We start from the raw sequence: 19853 nt of genomic DNA on the forward strand, positions 1-19853 counted from the left end.
TTTTTTTCACCATTTTTCTCATTTTGTCGTAATCACCTTTTCTATAGTTAAACGCTAGCGTACTTGATTTCCTAGTTTCACTTCCTTCAATGCCAATATCAAAACCGATCATATTATGATCACTGTTATCAAGCGGCCCTCGTATCGTTACCCCCTGCACTAGATCATGAGCACCACTAAGGACTAAGTCTAGTATTTTTCCTTCTCTTGTCGGCTCCTGAACTAGCTGTTCCATGAAGCTGTCCTTGATTTCATCAAGAAATCTTATGTCCCTTGCGTGTACAGATGTTACATTACCCCAGTCTATATGCGGGTAATTGAAATCCCCCATTATTATTGTGTTGCCCAGTTTGTTCGCGTCCCTGATTTCCTTTAACATTTCCGCATCCGTCTGTTCGTCCTGGCCAGGCGGACGGTAGTACACTCCTATCACTATCCTTTTCCCCTTTGCACATGGAATTTCAATCCACAGTGATTCCAAGGAGTGTTTTGCTTCCTGCAGAATTTTCAATCTATTTGATTCAAGGCTCTCGTTAATATACAATGCTACCCCTCCACCAGTTGAGCCTCCGGGAAGAGGGGGCCAGTGAGTGGCAGAGAGCAGTCCAGCTAAAGTGTACTAAGCTGGCAGAAGTGAATGGTTGTTTACCTAGCAGCTAATAGAAATGCAAGAGAACATATGCATAGAGTATGTCAGTGCTCGGGAGAACCAAGAAAAGATGGCAGTGCTGGAGAGTAGAATACAGACACTGCAAGGCCAGCTGGCCCATAGACAAGCCCAGCTGACCCAGATGAAAGTTCAAAGACAAAGATTTGGTTGGATATTCAACTCAAAGAAGCCAGGAGGAGAGCAGAAGAAAAACAATGGATAGAAAGGGCTCATGTCCTGACATACCAGGAAGATGTCTCTCCAAATGGAAGATTTAAAGAGGCAACTGGAGAAAGAATCAGGAATTGCAAAGGGCATGGCAGATGCCTTGCAAATGACCAGCTAAGAGCTTGAGGAGGTTCATATGCAACATGCACGGGAGACAAAGCATAGACACCAGGGGGTACTAGTAATATCAGAAGAGCCACACTGGATAGAGAATGGCCTGACTAGTACTAAGAAGGAGGGCCAGTCCAGTGTCCTTGAGTTCTGGAGAATCATTTCCAAGAGTATAGGTGTATTAAGTGAGTTGCTGCAAGCCTATGAAGTAGCCACCAAAAAGAACCTAAGGAACATTGTGGCCAAATTCTCAGAGAGTGGGAAGCCTATGAATTTTGTGTTGGAATTTCAACTGGAACCATTACAAGAGGTGGAGAGTTTGAGGACCCAGCTAAAAAAGGAGTTTTGAGCAAAGGCTATATTGCTGGAGTATAAGCAAACACTTGAGGAGTGTCTGAAAGAGGCCAGGAGAAAGAGGGGCAACTGGAAGAAGTACAGATTGTGAGCCCAGAGTTTGTGCTGCCTCAAGAGCACTGTGAGTTGGAACCCCGAGAGCAGATGATGGTGCTGAGACTAGAAGTGTTAGGTTAGAAAGAGTGTAACCTGACTGATACTGAGGTTAGTCAATCTGACACCCCAGAGGTGGGGGCAATAGTTAAGAATGCTGATTTGTGGAGTGAGGTACTACATGGAGTTGACAGCAGCACCAGGGAGGGAGGGACAGACATCACTGTGGAAAGTGACCATCCCTTGAATCGGGTGCTAGACGTCTACCCTGAACCTGGGAACCAAGGTACATTTACAGTGGGTGAGGATGGAGAGGAGCCTACAGTTAGTGATGGTGAACATAATTCCCTGCCTGAGGATCAGGAAGACTCTCAATAGGGGTCCAGTAGTGCAGAAGAGGGTGCTAGTAGGTTGATCCTACAAAGAGTCACAGGAACAGTGACTTGGGAATGAGGAGAATGGTATACTGGAAGATGATGTGTTCCAGAGGTGATGACCCTTTCCAGATGGAATGATGGTGGCAACTATTGGAGAGGTTAGTTGTGGTGCAGCCCATGGATGTTCCGGTGATGAGAACTTGGACGATCTATGGCCATTCGTGTGATGGGGCCCAATGGCTGCTGTGTTTTACCTTACTTGTTCACATAGGGGTGCTGGAAGCATGGCATGTCCAGGGTGGTAGTTTGGTTGTGGCCCATGGGCATTCCTAGTAATTCCTAGTGGTTGTGGGGGTCCTAGGTGCCTTAGAGGATGGTTACCCTCAGCCCTTTGGGGGGGGGGGGGGCTGCCCCTAGTTATGGCAGGTGCTCAACCTATGAGAGTTGAGTTGAGGGGGAGGGCGGAGCTCAGACCAGACTGGAGTTCAATGCCCTGAGGTTTGAACACATCAGAGATGCCCCAAATGCAGAGGACTCTCAGGGTGTTCCTGTTGGCTGCAGTACCTGAGGAGAGCCTGGGGAAGAGGGGCAGCCTTCAACAGCAATTGTTACCCTGTAATTGCCAAAAGCAGAGGCTTCAATGAGGTAGCTCTTGTTATTGTTTTTCAAAGTTTTAAATAATTGTGTTTCTCCATTGTTATGCTTTGCTTTGAGACTTTACCAGCTAACATACTCTCTGAGATCTTCTCAAATGAATTTGCTTAATGTTCCATCTTTTCAGCAAGTGTATATGGAAGAGCATAGATCCTCTATTTTTTACATAATTGGCCCAGAATTATTGAATACACTACCTGTTGAGCTTCACTCAATACAGAATATTATTGGAACAGTGAGGACATTTTTTTTATGTGCTGAGAACTGTATCCTGCCTATTTTTATGTCTGCTTATACTGCTGATTGTTTGATTTGATGATATGTCTCATGGTGTGTTGCTTGTAATGTGTTATTTTATTATGTTTGCAATTCTGTTCCTCACTTAGAATTTTATAATAATGCAGGTTGTAAATACATTTTATTATGTATTATTATTATTTATGCATTGTGTTCAGTTTTGGAGGTCGTACCTTTCTAAGGATGTAAGAAGACTTGAAGTGGTTCAGAGAAAACCAATGTAAGTGGTATGGGGTTTGCATCACAACACATATGAGGAGAGATTTGAGGACCTAAACATGTATACCATGGAGGAAAGGAGAGACAGGGGTGATATGATACAGCCATTCAAATATTTGAAAGGTATTAATTTACAAATAAACCTTTTCCCCTTTTCCAGAAATGTGAAGACATGAATTTAGATTGCAGAGGGGCTGACTCAGGATTAACATCAGGCAGTACTTTTTAAAGGAGAGGGTGGTAGATACCTGGAATGTCCTCTTGCAGGAGGTGGTGAAGATGAAAACAGTAACAGAATTCAAAATGCACTGGATAAATACAAAAGAATCCTGTTTAGAAGGAATGGGTCCAAAGAATCTTAGTGGTGAACAGGTGGCAACACCAGTAATTGGGAAGCAAAACCAGTGCTGAGCAAACTTCTACAGTCTGTGCCCTTATCGTGGCTGCATAGATTTGGATGGGCTGGAGTGGGGCTTTTAAGGGGCTTTGATGACAACTTCAGAAGATTTAGTACAAGGGCAGTGCTGGGCAGGCTTCTATGGTCTATGACCTGAAAATAGCAAGGACAAATCAAGATCAGGTATTCATACGAAGTATCACATCATACCTTATGCTATGAGTTTATTTTGTTGGGCAGACTGGATGGACCATACAGGTCATTATCTGGCATCATCTACTATGCTATTATGTTACTATGGGGGTCTTTTACTAAACCGTGGTAGCATTTTTAGCTCACGGTAGAAATCAGCTGACAGTAAATGCAGAAACGCCAATAGGAATATAATGGGCGTCTTGGCATTTGCTGTCAGCTGATTTCCACTGCGGCTTAGTAAAGGACCCCTATGTTACTATATTATTATTATTATTATTCTTTGAAACTTCAGCGTTAAGAGAGTGAGTGTTGACTAACTCTGTGAAGCTGTATCAGACGAGATTACAAGAGCTTGACTTATGAAGAAGTGACTGTGTATTTATCCTATGCAACCTGTTAGGGACAGTGCTCCAGGGACTTATAGTAAAGCTCCAAGTGACTGTATGGTTAAATGTCCAACCTGTGGAGAGAACAGACTTGGGAAATCTTTATTTTTGAGTCTAAATAAACTTGCGCTACTTGCAATCCTCTGACAGTTTTTATTGAGGGCTCCCTGCCTTCTTGCTAGCTCACACTACCACAGGGTCCTTGATGAGAAGGAGAAAGGTTGATGGGAGACATCCAAAGTTTGGTCATATCTTCAAGCTCCTTCGCAATAGGGCATTTACACCAACTGCAGGGCTAGTGTAAGTGATTGGGCCTTAATATACAACATTTTTGGCCATTTGCAATTGTATTCTATAAAGAAATATAAGCACTTACTTTCTTTATAGAATAAGCTTAAAATATGCACCACAACCAGAGCTTTAGAGTGGGTTCTTGTTACAAAATTACCCTCTAAATGGCCCTAGAGTAGACATCATACTTAACTCCCATTATCTGGTTTCCATGCTAGTTTTTTCTATGATTAGTTCCATCAATTCAAACATCACAAATTCCATTATAAAACTAGTGAGGTTTAAAAGCAGGATGCTTCCCACTTGTTCCTTTAATTTTTAATTATGCAAGTTAGTGCTTTGACGGTTTACATTGGGAGGAACTGGATGCTGTTACTGGAAAGGTAGCAAGAATGGATGCCTGGAGAGAATCCGATATCATCTCTGCCTTTAAAAGAAAAGAAGTTAACCCATCTATCTGGACTGGTGAAGCTTAACGCAGAAAGAAAATGTGCTTGAAACTATAAATCACATTCATATATTATTGTGAAATATCTGTATCTCACTTTTCTTTGCTGGCATCACATACAATGGATTGACTTTTCTACCTTTAACTCTTTTCCTCCTAAGCTTTGTAGAAAACAGAATAATTTATGAATATTTGTTGCAGAAATTTAACATGTTAATAGTTCTACAATATATTGTTTTGCTGAATTTCTTGAGTTTGCTGCAAAGATATTACATTGAGAGAACCGAACAGGGCAAGGATGAATGTATTACATTTTAAGTCAGCTGTCAAAGAAATTATGTGACATGGAACTGATTCTATTCATCGACACAATAATACACCTATTTTATTTGTTTCTTTAATCCTGTCATTGCATAACTCGCGTTCCATCCAAAGAAAGCAATAAAACAATATGTACTAAAAAATATTAGTTCATATGCCATAACAATTTAAATACATCCTCCACCCCTTACTTTGCCAGCATATCACCTCAATCCCAGACAAAAGACTTTAATAAAACTCTAATCACAACTAAGAGTTGAATATTAATCCCTTATGGCATAAACTAATTAAAGGTGTGAAAAACAAGTGATTGACAGTTCACTGATCAAAAAGCCAGGCTTTCAATGCTTATTTATTTATATATTTACTAAAGAGCAAGTCATTTCTACCAGCCCAAAGATCAAGTGGAATAGTGTTCTACATTTCAGGTACATAGTTGAAAATGCTAAGAGGATAATTCCATAATGAGCTGCCTAGATTAGTCAGTAAGAATGTGTGTAAATGCCAGCATACTAGTCATTCCTCTGTAAAACGTTTTCTTGAAGGGGAATGCCTAATATAAATCCCCCCAAAAGACCACCCAAGTTGCTAAAACAATCATTATGGGACAGAGCTCATTTTCAAAAGAGAAAAACGTCCAAAAAGTGGCATAAATCTGTATTTGGATGTTTTTCTCACTAAAAAATTCTAATTTTAGATGTTTTTTCTATGAAGTCTGTTAGAAGTGCATTCAAATCACAAGGAGGCATGTAAGGGGTGTGTTAAGGGTGGGGTCTGGGCGTTCCAGCTATAATGGATGTTTTTCAGCTATAATGGAACAAAACCTGTTTTTATAACAATTAAGGCACAAATGGGTGCCCTAAATGCCCAGATGACCACTGGAAGGAACAAGGGGTGACCTCCAGTATCCCCCCAGTGGTCACTGACCCCCTTCTACCCCCCAGAAATGTGAATACAAATATGATTTAGCAGCCTCTATGACAGCCTCAGATGGTAGAGCCAGGTCTATTAGAGCAACATGCAGGTCCCTGAAGTAGTGTAGTGGTCAGTGCAGTGCACCATAGAGTGGGGAACTCTGGTCCCTATCTCCCTCCACCTGTCACATTTGTGAGGAAAACTGTGAGCCCTCCAAAACTCACCAGAAACCCATTGTACCCATGTATAGGTGCCCCCTTCACCCAGAAGGACTATTGTGTACAGTTGTGGGCAGTGGATTTTTTTTTTTTTTTGGGGGGGGGGGGGCTCAGAAGACAAGATAAGGGAGGAATGGTGAGATGTGTACCTGGGAACATGTTTTGAAGTTCACTGCAGTGCCCCCTAGGGTGTCTCATTTATATCCTGGGATATCTGGGAGACCAGTCTACTAAAAATGCTGGACCCTCCTACATCCCAGTGGCTTGATTTTCTACGTTTTTTACATGGACATTTTTTTTCTTAAATGGACCAAAAAACAAAACGTTCAAAGCGCAAAACCTTATTAGAAACAGTATTTTCGAAAACAAAAGATAGACATTTTTCTTTTTTGAAAATGAACTTCTTTCCTATTTAGATTTTGGATGTTTTTTGCAAAACGTCTAAAGTCGGACTTAGACATCATATCGAAAATGCCCCTCCACGTGTCTATGTTGCATATTATTTGAAAAGGTTGCTAGGCCTTCAGAATTCTGTATGCTTATAATATCATCGTGACCCAGACTGAGCTCACATTTTAATGAACCCAGACATAAAAATGTGACCCATTGATAATGGCTCTCCAATCCATTATTGGTCTTAACCACCTTTAAAATATCCCACATAGATTTTACTAATCAAAAATCATTCAAACACACTTGGTATAACTTCAAAAATATTCACTATAAAATACCGAGTGCACACAATGATGCTGGTATTTAGAGGTAAATTCTAAATATGGCACAAAAATAAATCTGCTTTTTTAGTCACATTTTCCCAGAGATAGTCACATATGTGACTATTGAGGCCTATATGTTGACACCTGCCTCAGGGGCCTAAAATTAAAGAGTCATTCAGCACAGGAGAATGCATCCATCATTTCTCCATTAAGGTTTGTTGTTCAGAACAAATACAGGCTCCCTAGGGCAGCTCGAATCCTCTCAGTGATGATCTATTCCATTCAAGACAGTCCTGCCCTTCCATGGGTAAGGATAATGGGATTTGATATACCACCTTTCTGTGGTACAATCAAAGCAGTTTATAGTACTTTCTCTGCCCCTAGTGGGCTCCTAATGTAATCTCTTGTATCTGGGGAATTGGAGGGTTAAGTGACTTGCCCAGAGTCACAAGGAGCTTAAGTGGCAATCAAAGCCAGTTCCTCAGGTTCTCAGCCCACTACACTAACGACTAGGCAGCTCTGAGATCTGCTATCCTGGTTAATTCTTCCATAAATCAGTCTCCTCAATCCTCCTACACCTTTCTTAAGGTCCCTTTTACAAAGGTGTGTAAGGGCCTACGCATATCCAGCGTGCGCCAAATCAGCATTTCTGCCCAGCTACCATGTGCCCTGGTAATTCTGAATTTGCCGCGCACCAAAAATACGTGGTAGAAAATATTTTCTATTTTCTTCCACATGGCGCTTACCCGGCGGTAAACAGCAGTGGGTGCATGCTGCATGCCTACTGCCTGTGTAGCACGTGAGACCTTACTGCTAAGTGGCGGTATATCGCAGGCCAAAAATGGATGCGCGTTGGTTTTTATTTTGCTGCACATTCATTTTACGGCCCCTTAAAAAAGGTCTTTTTTCCAGGAAGCAGCAAAAACTGGCTCGGCATGCTTCCAAAAGATGCGCTCATATGGCCGCTGGCCACTTTTAGCTGTGGCTTAGTAAAAGGGCCCCTTAGTTCTTACTATTCTGCAAGGTCTCAGTGCTCAAGAGCAGGAAGCACATGAGAACAGTCCTGGTACCACTGCAATCTGCTGAATAGCATCACTTAATGGTGCATGATCACTATCACATGAGAATCATTCAGTGGACTGTAGTGGCGCTGGTAAGAGGACTCTTATATACCTCTTGCTGGTTTTCAGTGTGGGTATGATCTCAATAAAGACTGAGACAAAGAAATCATTTAGTTTTTCTGTTATTACCTTATCCTCCTCCATGAACACTTATTTAATTCCTTGGTTGTCCAGTGGTCCAACTGACTTTCTCACAGGTTTTTGCTTTGGATGTACTTGACATTTTTTTTTTTAGTTTTGGGGCTTGCTTCTTCGCTTCTCTTATGCTTGTAGTCTAGGCTCCTTAGTTTACTCCTTTATTACAGAGGCACTTCATCAAGGACATAAACTGGAAACTCAAGGTGGTCTTGTTCACCAAACATAACCTACATGCCCTAAGACTGCAGACCAAAAGAAACATACACTGTCTCTGTGAAATCCAAGGAAAATCTACACTGCCACCTAGGGAATTCTGTAGCAAAATGATTTACACCTCCTCACTACTCTCAGATGTTATGGTCCTGCCTCTAGAGCATAATGGGTCCTAAATGAATACTTATGTTAGTAAAAAAATTGCATCTCATTGCAATTCCTTTTCAAACACCCTCTGGACCCCAGATCTTTAATTACATAACCGCAATAGGCCAATCTCTTTACTTCCTTCACCCCAAATCAACCACTACCACTATAACTCTCCCTTACTCCTGATTTCTGATCCCTTTTCAACACCAATCAGGACCCTACCGTCCTCTTGTACTCTCCAGCACCTACTGAGGGTTTTTCTAGGGCTTTCTCTAGTGAGTTGTGGGGAAGTCAGGAGTTAGCTTTGGGCACTCCTATTCTTACAATTTACACACTCAAAATAGTGTGCTCAGCACCCGGAAGTAGCCTTCGGGTACTATCACTAGGGTTTAGGCTACAAAGAAAGGAATGGTGGGGGGCCTGTTCCTGGAAGGGTTGAAAATGGATCAGAGCATGGGGGGGGGGGGGGGGGGGGGCTAGAGGAGGATACCTTATATTGGATTGGGGATAAGAATGGATTCTGAGGGTATTTGAAAATGAATCAGAGGGATTGGAGTGGGACAACATTTATTATTAAGCACCAGTCCCTATGTTCCTGGAGAGGAAAGTTAATTTACACTTCTGGAGCTGTTGCTAGCTTTCTATGAATAACAGCTTACAAATTTTAATGCAAGGTTTGTTATCCATTTTGCATCATAATGAGATGTTGTGTATACATTTGTGTACAACACATCTCATTAGTTTTGAACATGCATTGGGTCAGATTTTCATTCGTTAATGTGAATAATGTGGGTTGAGCAGAATTAACGCATATTGTAGGGTTTTACTGTGTGACACTTGCTTACTGCTTTAATATGACTTAGTAAATAGGCTTCTGAAAATGATGTACTTGTAGGGCTGGTGATGGAAGTGACAATGGTAATGATATTGCAAATGTGATGTCTGTGAGGGATGAACTGCCTCCATGACACTAATGCTATTGACAAAAGTAGCTAGGGGAGCTCTGAGTTTAGTTCTATTTATTTCTTTCTCCACAGGGATCTTTCCCTGTCATTTTACTGTTGCTGCTATTCATTTTACCCACTGATATTATATTCAGTAGTATTGTAATGGTATTATCAAAAAATTATAGTCCATTCCTATGTCTGCTATCAGGCTAAATTTCTTTGCTCAGTTACAACAGATCCAAACAAGAGGTTTATATACTCTTGAAATCTCCACCAATATCTTTGAGTAATTCTTATGATAGTCTCATACAAGGTTTCATAACGTGCAATTTTCCTTAGAAATATTTTTTCTGTATTGCATTTTCTGATTGAATATTGTACATTTCCGATACCTTCCTTTCTGTTTTTGTCTCTTTCTCATTCTCAGTTCCTTCACAGCACACAGAGGATTGTTCAGATTAATTAGAAAATAACAATGGAAAAAAATGTACTAAAAAACTAGTGAGAAGTTGACCAACCAATACAATACCCAGTTCATCAGTATAAACCAGCATCACAAAACAAATCTTTCTTACTCTTCCAACCATCAATCCTTTCTAAAATATTTTTAGATTGTAATTTTCTTCTACACTGGCATATTACTGTAATTTACTCTGTTTCAGGTGAAGTTAGACTCTTTAGGAAAGAATGTTTGTAGCTGTGTCCAACTCAGGAGCTCAACTCTGAGCAGTGCAATCCAAATCATTAGCCCCATTCACAGAATCCTGGATTAAGTGGAGGAAATAAAGCTAAATTTCAGGATTTTTCATTGAAGAACCAGTCACATGTAAGAATAACAACAATTTTATTTAGAATTTCAGATATGATTGTGCACAACATGTAACCAGTGGTGTGCTGGTAAATGTTTAACAACAGGCTCTCTCCCCGGTCCACCTCTGCTCCCCCCCCCCAAATTGCAGAGCTGGCTATAGCCGGGGAGAGAGCCTGGGGGGGGGGGGGGCAATGCATTAATCTCTCCAGGGAAAAAAAATTAAATGATCCCAGGTTCCAATCTAATTCATGTTTAATGTGGGATAAAATGCCATAAATAAGTAAATAAATAAATATAAACTTTTAATGTTGAGCACCTGATTCTCCAAGTGGACATATTCCAAACACTATAATGAAAATAAAATGATTTTTTTCTACCTTTGTTGTCTGGTGACTTTGTTTTTCTGATCTTGCTGGCTCAGTATCTGATTCTGCTGCTATCTATCCTCTTAACTCTGTTTCCAGGGCTTCCTTTCCATTTATTTAGTTACTTTCCGCCTTTCTTCTTCATTTCTTGCCCTACATCTGTAAGTAAAAGCTGGTTCCTCCGCAGACTTGACTGTCCAGTGGATCCAGCTTCTGCCTATTTTCTTCATCCATGTGCAGTTTTTCTCCTCTCTTCCTTTTCCATTATCTCATCTCCTTCCTCACTCTTACCTCCCCTCCATCCATGTCCAGCATTTCTTCTCTCTCCCTTCTCTCTCCTCCATCCATGTCCAGTAACCCTCCTCTCCCCTGCCCTCCCCTCCATCCACCCATGTCCAGCAACCCTCCTCTCTCTCCTGCCCTCCCCTCCATCCACCCATGTCCAGCAACTCCTCTCCTCTCCCCTCCCTTCTATCCACCCATGTCCAGCAACTCTCATCTCCCCCCTGCCCTCCCCTCCATCCACCCATGTCCAGCAACTCTCCTCTCCCATGCCCTCCCCTCCAGCCATCCATACCCAGCAATTCTCTTCTCTCCCCTGCCCCCCTCTATCCATCCATACCCAGCAATTCTCTTCTCTCCCCTGCCCCCCTTATCCATCCATACCCAACGATTCTCTTCTCTCCCCTGCCCCCTTCAGCAATCCATACCCAGCAATTCTCTTCTCTCCCCTGCCCCCTCCATCCAGCCATACCCAGTGATTCTCCTCTCTCCCCTGCCCTCCCCTCCCACTCCCATCCATGTACAGATATTCTCCTTCGCCCCCATCCTACCCTCCCATTCATATCCACCTACTTACCCTCTTCTCCCCCCAACATCCCCCTTTTTCTTCCTGTCACAGTTGGTTTAAATCTTTTTTATTACCTCCGTCGAAGCGGCCGCATCACTGAAAGCCCTGCCCATCTCTAGCCTTCCCTTCAAGTTCGTTCCCTCAGAGTCCTGCCCTCGCGGAAAGAGAAAATGACGTCAGAAGGCGGGACTCTGAGGGAACGAACTCACGAAGGGAATGCTAGAGAAGGGCAGGGCTTTTAATGACGTGGCCACTTCGACAGAGGTAATAAAATCGATTTAACCCCCCCCCCAGGGCGGCGCAGGCAAACGAGGGCAGTGGTGGGAGGTGAGGTAAAAATTTAACAACTGGCTCTTGTGAGCCGGAGCGAGCTGGCTCCAGCACACCACTGCATGTAACGCCAATTTTTTTAAAAGGTTCCAGAGATCTGGGAAATTATAGACCGGAGAGCCTGACGTCGGTGCTGAGCAAAACGGTAGAGACTATAATAAAGAAAAAAATTACACAGCATATTCAAAAGCATGGATTAATGAGACAAAGCCAACATAGATCTAGTGAAGGGAAATCTTGCCTCGCCAATCTATTACATTTCTTTGAAGGGGTGAACAAACATGTGGCTAAAGGTGAGCTGGTCGATATTGTGTATCTGGATTTTCAAAAGGCATTTGAGAAAGTACTTTATGAAAGACTCCAGAGGAAATTGGAGAGTCATTGGATAGGAGGTAGTGACCTATTGTGGATTAAAAATTTGTTAAAGATAGAAAACAGAGAGTAGGGTTAAATAGTCAGTATTCTCAATGGAGAAGGGTAGATAGTGGGGTTCCCAGGGGTCTGTGCTGAGACCGCTGCTTTTTAACATATCTATAAATGATTTAGAGATGGGAGTAACTAGTGAAGTAATTACATTTGCTGATGACACAAAAGTTATTCAAAGTTGTTAAATCACAAGAAGATTGTGAAAAATTACCTTACGAGTCTGGGAGACTAGGCATCTAAATGGCAGATGACGTTTAATGTGAGTAAGTGCAAAGTGATGCATGTGGCAAAGAAGAACCCAAATTATAGCTATGTAATGCAAGGTTCCACATTAGGAGTCATTGACCAGGAAAGGGATCTAGGTGTCATCGTTGATGGTACGTTGAAACCCTCTGCTCAGTGTGCAGTGGCGGCTAAGAAAGCAAATAGAATGTTAGGTATTATTAGGAATGGAAAAAAATGAGGATGATATAATGCCTTTGTATCGTTCCATGGTGTGACCGCACCTCGAATATTTTGTTCAATTTTGGTCATCGTATCTTTAAAAAATATATAGTGGAATTAAAAAAGGTACAGAGAAGGGCGACAAAAATGATAAAGGCAATGGGATGACTTCCCTATGAGGAAAGGCTAAAGCGGCTAGGGCTCTTCAACTTGGAGAAAAGACAGCTGAGGTGCGATATGATAGAGGTCTATAAAATAATGAGTGGAGTGGAACGGGTAGACGTGATTTGATTGTTTACTTTTTCAAAAAATATTAGGACTAGGGGGCATGCAATGAAGCTACAAAGTAGTAAATTTAAAATGAATTGTAGAAAATGTTACTTCACTCAGCATGTAATTAAACTCTGGAATTCTTTGCCAAAGAATGTAGTAAAAGCAGTTAGCTTAGCGGGGTTTATAAAAGGTTTGGATAGCATCCTAAAGGAAAAGTCCATAGACTATTAATAAAATGAACTTGGGGAAAATCCACTGCTTATTTCTAGGATAAGCAGCATACAATGTATTGTACTTTTTGGGGGATTTTGCCAGGTACTTGTGACCTGGATTAGCCACTGTTGGAAACAGGATGCTGGGCTTGATGGACCTTCAGTCTGTCCCAGTATGGCAAAACTTATGTACTTATGTAATTCTGAACAGCAGTAGTTTTTCCAAACTTTATAGCAATTTTTAAGCAATTCAGCTGAATTATTTCAAATATTAACGAAACTTGTATTTAACTTTCAGATTAACAATGACAACCATTCAACAAAGCCACAGCAAATTATTTCAGCAACTATCACCAAGGAAACTATAAATCAGATAAGTATTGTATACCCTTTGTTTCTTTCTTCTTAACACCAATGTTTCTTTCCTTACACTTCCCTTCCTAAAGAATTGATTCTTTGTGTTATTCTTGTTTTATAGGTACCCCAGATTCTGAAGAACTTCTGGATACTCGGGTAAGAGTTTAACTCCAAATTTCGTGTATTTTTCCCTTCGCCTTTTATTGCTCAAGCAAGAGTTCCTGTGTTCATTTAACTCTTCAGTGGTGGCTTCTTTCTTGGCTGGACTATGATCTTGCTTGAACAGTTGGGCCCTTCAGTGCCTGCAGTGAGTCCAGCAATGCATTGTTCTCTCAGTTGATCCATAGCCTCAGGAAGATGCTACATCCGTAACTTTAAAACTCAATAAAATAAAACCTTTACTACTTCAAGTCTCAGGTTTAGCTGTTAAGCTGGGACTTAATTTAGTAAATGTTATGACTTTTCTAGCTACATGAAAGAAAAGGCTAATTAAATACTCAACTATTGAAGCCTATTCTGAATACTAGAGAGCTGTTTAATTTGGTGCAGGCAGAACAACCATCCCAGTACAACAGTCATACAGGCTTCCCTGATTACATATGCTGGATCTAGTTTTAACTGCAGCACTGTCACCTCAGCTGCCAATGTTTCCAAGTTTCACAGTCAGACCCCAGGGTCACACAGTACTTGGGTCCCAATCACCTCAGGCCTGAAACCAGGTGAAATCTTAAGACAAGATTTTAAGAAAATTTTCTCTCAGCTTATTCTAGAATGTCAGATTCATAAAAAGCTGTTGTTTAACATCTCATGACCCAAAACAAGCTTCACAGGCAGCTTTCACAACTTAAAAGGAAAATCACTCTCACACAGCAGCTATCACAAGACTGCACTTTTTTTGAGGAAATTCTCTGTCATCTCATAGGGCCACACACTTACACTTTCTCACTCTCTAAGGTCAAAGCTCATCTGAGTAACTACCACCCAAGCCATTGCCAGAGTAACAGTGACACAGATGACATCAGAGCATGCACGCATGAACCAGAGCACAAATCAGAATCATGCAATTAAACACGTTCTAAAACTTTTGCATGCAAACAATTCCAATAACATGTTATATAAGACGTTACCAAATTTCTTCACAAAAATACCCCAAATCCATCACTCTTAAAACTTTAAACACAACCTCAGCCATGAGCACAAGTGAAAAGAGCCCGAAACATGCATCCAAAAGCCCAAATACCTCCTGCACATAAAGAAAAGGCACAAAACCAATTAAAATAAATTTTTTTAAACTCTCACTACCCTAACCCACCTGAGGGAGACACCTGTCTCTGGACCTCCTGAGGGACTAAAAGAATTAATTTTTTTAATTTTTATCAATTCTTTATTGTCATTTTCAAGAATTTACAGAACATTATCTCTTGAAAAGGAAAAACAGTTTCAAAAAGCTTCAAAGAAGAAAAATATATTTAACCTTAAAACAGAAATATTCATACAACTTGTATTAGACCACCACAGTTAAGGGGTAGGAGCCGTTACAAACTCAGGAGATGAGATTCAATTTTAAATATATTTAAAGGTAATGCTTAGCAATATACCCACTTTTAATTAATGTCTAAATCTTAAACTCTTAACTCGAGGCCAAGCAAGACTGCGTGTTCCCAACATGTATTATAAATTGTTTTAAATGTTCAGCAACAAAGAAAACATATTTAACTACTAAATATTTTATATTACATTTGTAAGGATAATTCAAATTAAATGAGGCTCCCAAAGCCAGTGTTGCAGTTCGTAATGCGAGAAAATCTTTTCTTCTTGCTTGAGTTTGCCAGTTTGGGGACTAAAATAGTTTAAAAAATCCAATCCTGAAGCCCGCAGTGTCATGGACCCAAATTTAAAATTAAAATAATTAAACCCCCAGGCCAGGAGACCGCTTGCCTGGTTCCCCATGCCCTCTTCAGGCTGTCTCTGGGCTTCTTAAGGGTCTAGAAAAAGCTGTGATTTGCCACAGAACTCCACCAGGCTGCCTCAAAATTGTAATCCTCGGATTCACTTGAGACCTACCTGGAGCTTTGGAGTGCTATCATGCATTTGCCAGAGCTCTGGTGGTCAGGCCCAAAGCAGGCCATTTTCCTGCCTGTCTTAAGCCCAGGAAGCCTCATTTGCAGCCAGAACAGCATCACAGCTGGCCGCAAATGCTGCGGCTCCAGCACTAGATGCCTCCAAACCCCATCCAGACCCAGAATGGGTCCCTTCTAATCACCAATGACCCTCCCCAGATCCAGAACTGGGCTCCCAGGTAAAATTGTATATATTTTTTTAACACCTTGGTTACCTTACAGTTGTAAAGGCTAAATCCTACAATCATGTGAGGCCAGTTTTGTGAGAGTTACAGTGGATGACTGCTTAGAGCAGGGTTTAAATTCAAAACTTTGTGCATTGTATTCAATTACAGTACTTGAATGGAATGGCCACAATTTACTTATTCCAACTTTAACTCTCTTAGACAACAAGGAGTAGGGTTACCATATTTGCTCCCCCAAAAAAGAGGCCACATGCCCTGCTCGCACCACACCCCGCCCCCTGTCACATCCCACCCCACCCATCACACCCCACTCCGCCCCCTGTCACACCTCCTAAGGTGTCTCACAGAAGTCTTGCGAGGCCACCGTTTGAACTCAGGGCAGCCATTTTGAATCGACGCCGGGACCAGAGGCAGCAAGAGACAGTCTGCAGCCACTCTAGGCAGGAAAGAGGGGGCTCTTTCCTGCCCCAAAGAGGTCACTAGACCACCAAGGCAGTACAGTAAGGGGAGGGGAGGATAGGACACCCCTAGGACTGCCTGCCCACCTGCCAACCTCTCAGTTTGTCCGCAAATCTGGACAAATGGGCAGGCTGGCAAAACCCTTCCCAGTTGCCTGGCCATGTCCTCAAAAAGAGGACATATCCGGGTAACACCGGACGTATGGTAACTCTACCCAGGAGAGAAATTTGGTCCTGCCATGAGGCGCTGAGGTCCTGCATGTAACTGTTTTTCTTCAAAACTATTTAACAACATTCTATGCAGTGAGCACAAAGATTTCCTACCTTTCTTTCAATAAGAATCAAATTCTACTACAAGTTGTTGCTGTTATCTGTTGCAGGCTATATATACTGTCAGCTGTTGACTGACTCAGTTTTAGTTGAAGAACCTTTATTGTTTTTATGATAAATTGTTTTGATGTTAATTATTTTGATATTGATTATACTGTTTTTTAAAAATTATTTGTGTATTCTTGCATGATATGAATCTGCAACATTTTTTATGGAATCCAACTTGTGCATTATTTAGGAAAGGGTAAAATATCATATGAATAAGAATAAATAAATAGAAGGCTACTTTTTAAAGGTTTTAATTGTACCAATCTCTAATCGAAATTATCAGCAGCTTAAGATTTATTCGGGAGACAAATACAGCCAACATAAACCACAATATTCATGTATTGTGATTAATGGTAGGCAAAAACTTCATTATGGCCATGCAGGATAACTTCTGACTTATTAACAGAATGTAAATTTAAGTAAAATTTCATTAGCTATCTGACCTGCTATGTAAGGATCAAGCTCTTGATTGATATGCTATACATCATTTGCATCTCTTTTGAAATGGCTTAGAACTCGAGGTACAATAGTTTGATATTTTTTGATGCTGCTGGACTTCTATAATATTGCCTTTAATAATTCATCCAGTCTTTAGAGTAAATACAATTATGCAGAGATCTTATTTCTTTCTGGATTTTACTTTACTGCGTTTCTGAGGCAAAAATTGTGAAGTCTCTTATTTTGAAATGAAATATATTGAACAACTTATGCTAGTACCATTCAGAAACATCTGGGTATAAAACAGGATTGTTTTGTGTGGTTCAATACTAAACTCTAACCCTGAACTGAACTATACAAAGACTAATGTCTTGGACATATTGGAGAGCTGACTTCAAGAGGATGTATGACAGTTGAGGAGGACTATAGGGAGTCTGAGAGCTGAAAAGAACAGAGGAACTTTAGTTGATGATAAAAGGGAGCACTGAAAAGCAACAGATCTTTGTGTAAGACAAGTTAACAAAAATAAAAAGAGAAATGAGAAGGCATGTTTTTCTAAGGAGGTAAAGGGAACAGTGAGACGAAAGATTAAAAAATATATTTATATATATACACACACACCCCCCTATTAATCTATCTATCTATCTATCTATCTATCTATCTATCTATCTATCTATCTATCTATCTATCTATCTATCTATCTATAAGTGAGACAAAAAAAATTAACCTCCTAGACTTTTTTGCCCTTTTCTCAGTGACTGTTTTGAATTTCAGTGAGAAACTGTATTTAGTAATTTAGTCATCTTACTTACATATTACTTTTAAACAACATTTAATTATCTTAAGCTATGTTGATGTTATTAACATTTTAACATTACTATCTAGCGATTTTTGTGCCGTCATTCAAATGATTAAAATTAACAGTGTGTCAGAATTTCACAGTCACTGTGAATGCAAAAGAGAGTGGATAAGGCCATGAGACCTAATGGTAAACAAATTCAAGAGAGCACCCCTTGTAGGTTTTATTTAACTTGTTCATGAAGCTGAGGAAGTTTCCAAAGGACTGGAAGGGAAGAAATGTGGTCTCACTACACAAAAGTGGACCAGAACATTAGCTTAGTGTGCTTCTCACTCCAACTTTGGGCGTGAGCAGTTACGCCTGCTAAAACCTGGTATAAATGTTGACATCCAATTAATGGGAGTTAGGTGTGGATCTACAATTATTCCATAACATCATGCCTAAATTATAGAAATGTCTCTGCCCCACCTATGGCCATGCCTCCTTTGGAGTTGTATAAAATTTAAGTGCACATGTTATTTAATAGCATGCAGAGCAGATTCATGTGTAAATCTTAATGACTGCCAATTAACACCAATTATTTATTTATTTATTTATTTGTTACATTTGTATCCCACATTTTCCATTATTGATTATTAATACCTCATTAACTAATTAGTTTATGCGTGGATCTGTGATCCACACCCAAATTTGTGCATCCAACTTTGGGCGACCTATATAGAATCTGGGTGTTAGTGCACACCTTGAAACAAGTAGAATACAGAAACGTTGATAACTTGATTTTACAATGAGATCTTGACATATCTAAGTTCTTCCACAAGGTGACTAAGGCCCTTATTTTAGAAGCATCCTGACATGCATATGGCAGCATTAAAATGTTTGACTTGCTCTTAAGTCTACCAACTTGAGTCTCATGATCCCTAGTTTTAGAACTTCCTTTCCACTGAAAAAGATTTACTAAGCATGTGCCATCGCATTTTTAACACCTAAATGTTAGCATCTTCTTTTTGGAATTGCTCTCAATCTGATGGATTCTATATAGCGCCTTCCTATAAAGTTGTTCTTAATCCTACTAAAACAATAGCATGTTGGATCACAGGTTCATTCAATACTCCGTCTATACCTTGAATTTATTTGGCTATCAAATTGTTTCCATTGAGTCATTCCATTACTTAGGCATATACACTGATTTCAAACTTTTCATTCAATAAGCAAATTTCTAGTGTTGTAAAATCTGGGTATTTCTGGCTGTGTCGTTTACAGTCAATCCATAATTACTTAGATTTTAATTCATTACATACTTTACTTCAAGCCTTCATCATTTCTCGACTAGATTATTGTAATGCTACATACACGGGCCTGCCCCAATTTCAATTACATAGACTTCAGACTCTTCAAAATTCTGCAATTTGTTTATTATTTTGGACAAAATGTTTCATAACATACATGGAGGAGCATAATCGAACGGTGCCGGCCATCTCTATGGGCGGCCATCTCCGGGGCTGGCACCGTAAGTGGGCGGAGCCAACCGTATTTTTGAAAAAAGATGGCCGGCCATCTTTTTCTTCGCTAATACGGTTGGGCCCGACCAAATGCCAGAGTTCACCTGGTTTGAGATGGCCGGCATCGGTTTTCGGCCAAAATGGAAAATAATGCCGGCGATCTCAAACCTGACCAAATCCAAGGCATTTGGTCATGGGAGAAGCCAGCATTTGTAGTGCACTGGCTCCCCTCACATGCCAGGACACCAACCGGGCACCCTAGGGGGCACTTCTAAAAATAAAAAAAAAAGCTCCCAGGTGCATACCTCCCTTACCTTGGTTGCTGAGTTCCCCAAATCCCACTCCCCAATACACCATTACCATAGCCCTAAGGGGTGAAGGGGGGCACATACATGTGGGTACAGTGGGTTTTGGGTGGGTTTTGAAGGGCTCCCATTTACCACCATAAGTGTAACAGGTGGGGGGGG

The sequence above is a fragment of the Microcaecilia unicolor genome, chromosome 2 (genome assembly GCF_901765095.1).
Source record: "Microcaecilia unicolor chromosome 2, aMicUni1.1, whole genome shotgun sequence".
In the NCBI taxonomy this organism is placed as follows: Eukaryota; Metazoa; Chordata; class Amphibia; order Gymnophiona; family Siphonopidae; genus Microcaecilia; species Microcaecilia unicolor.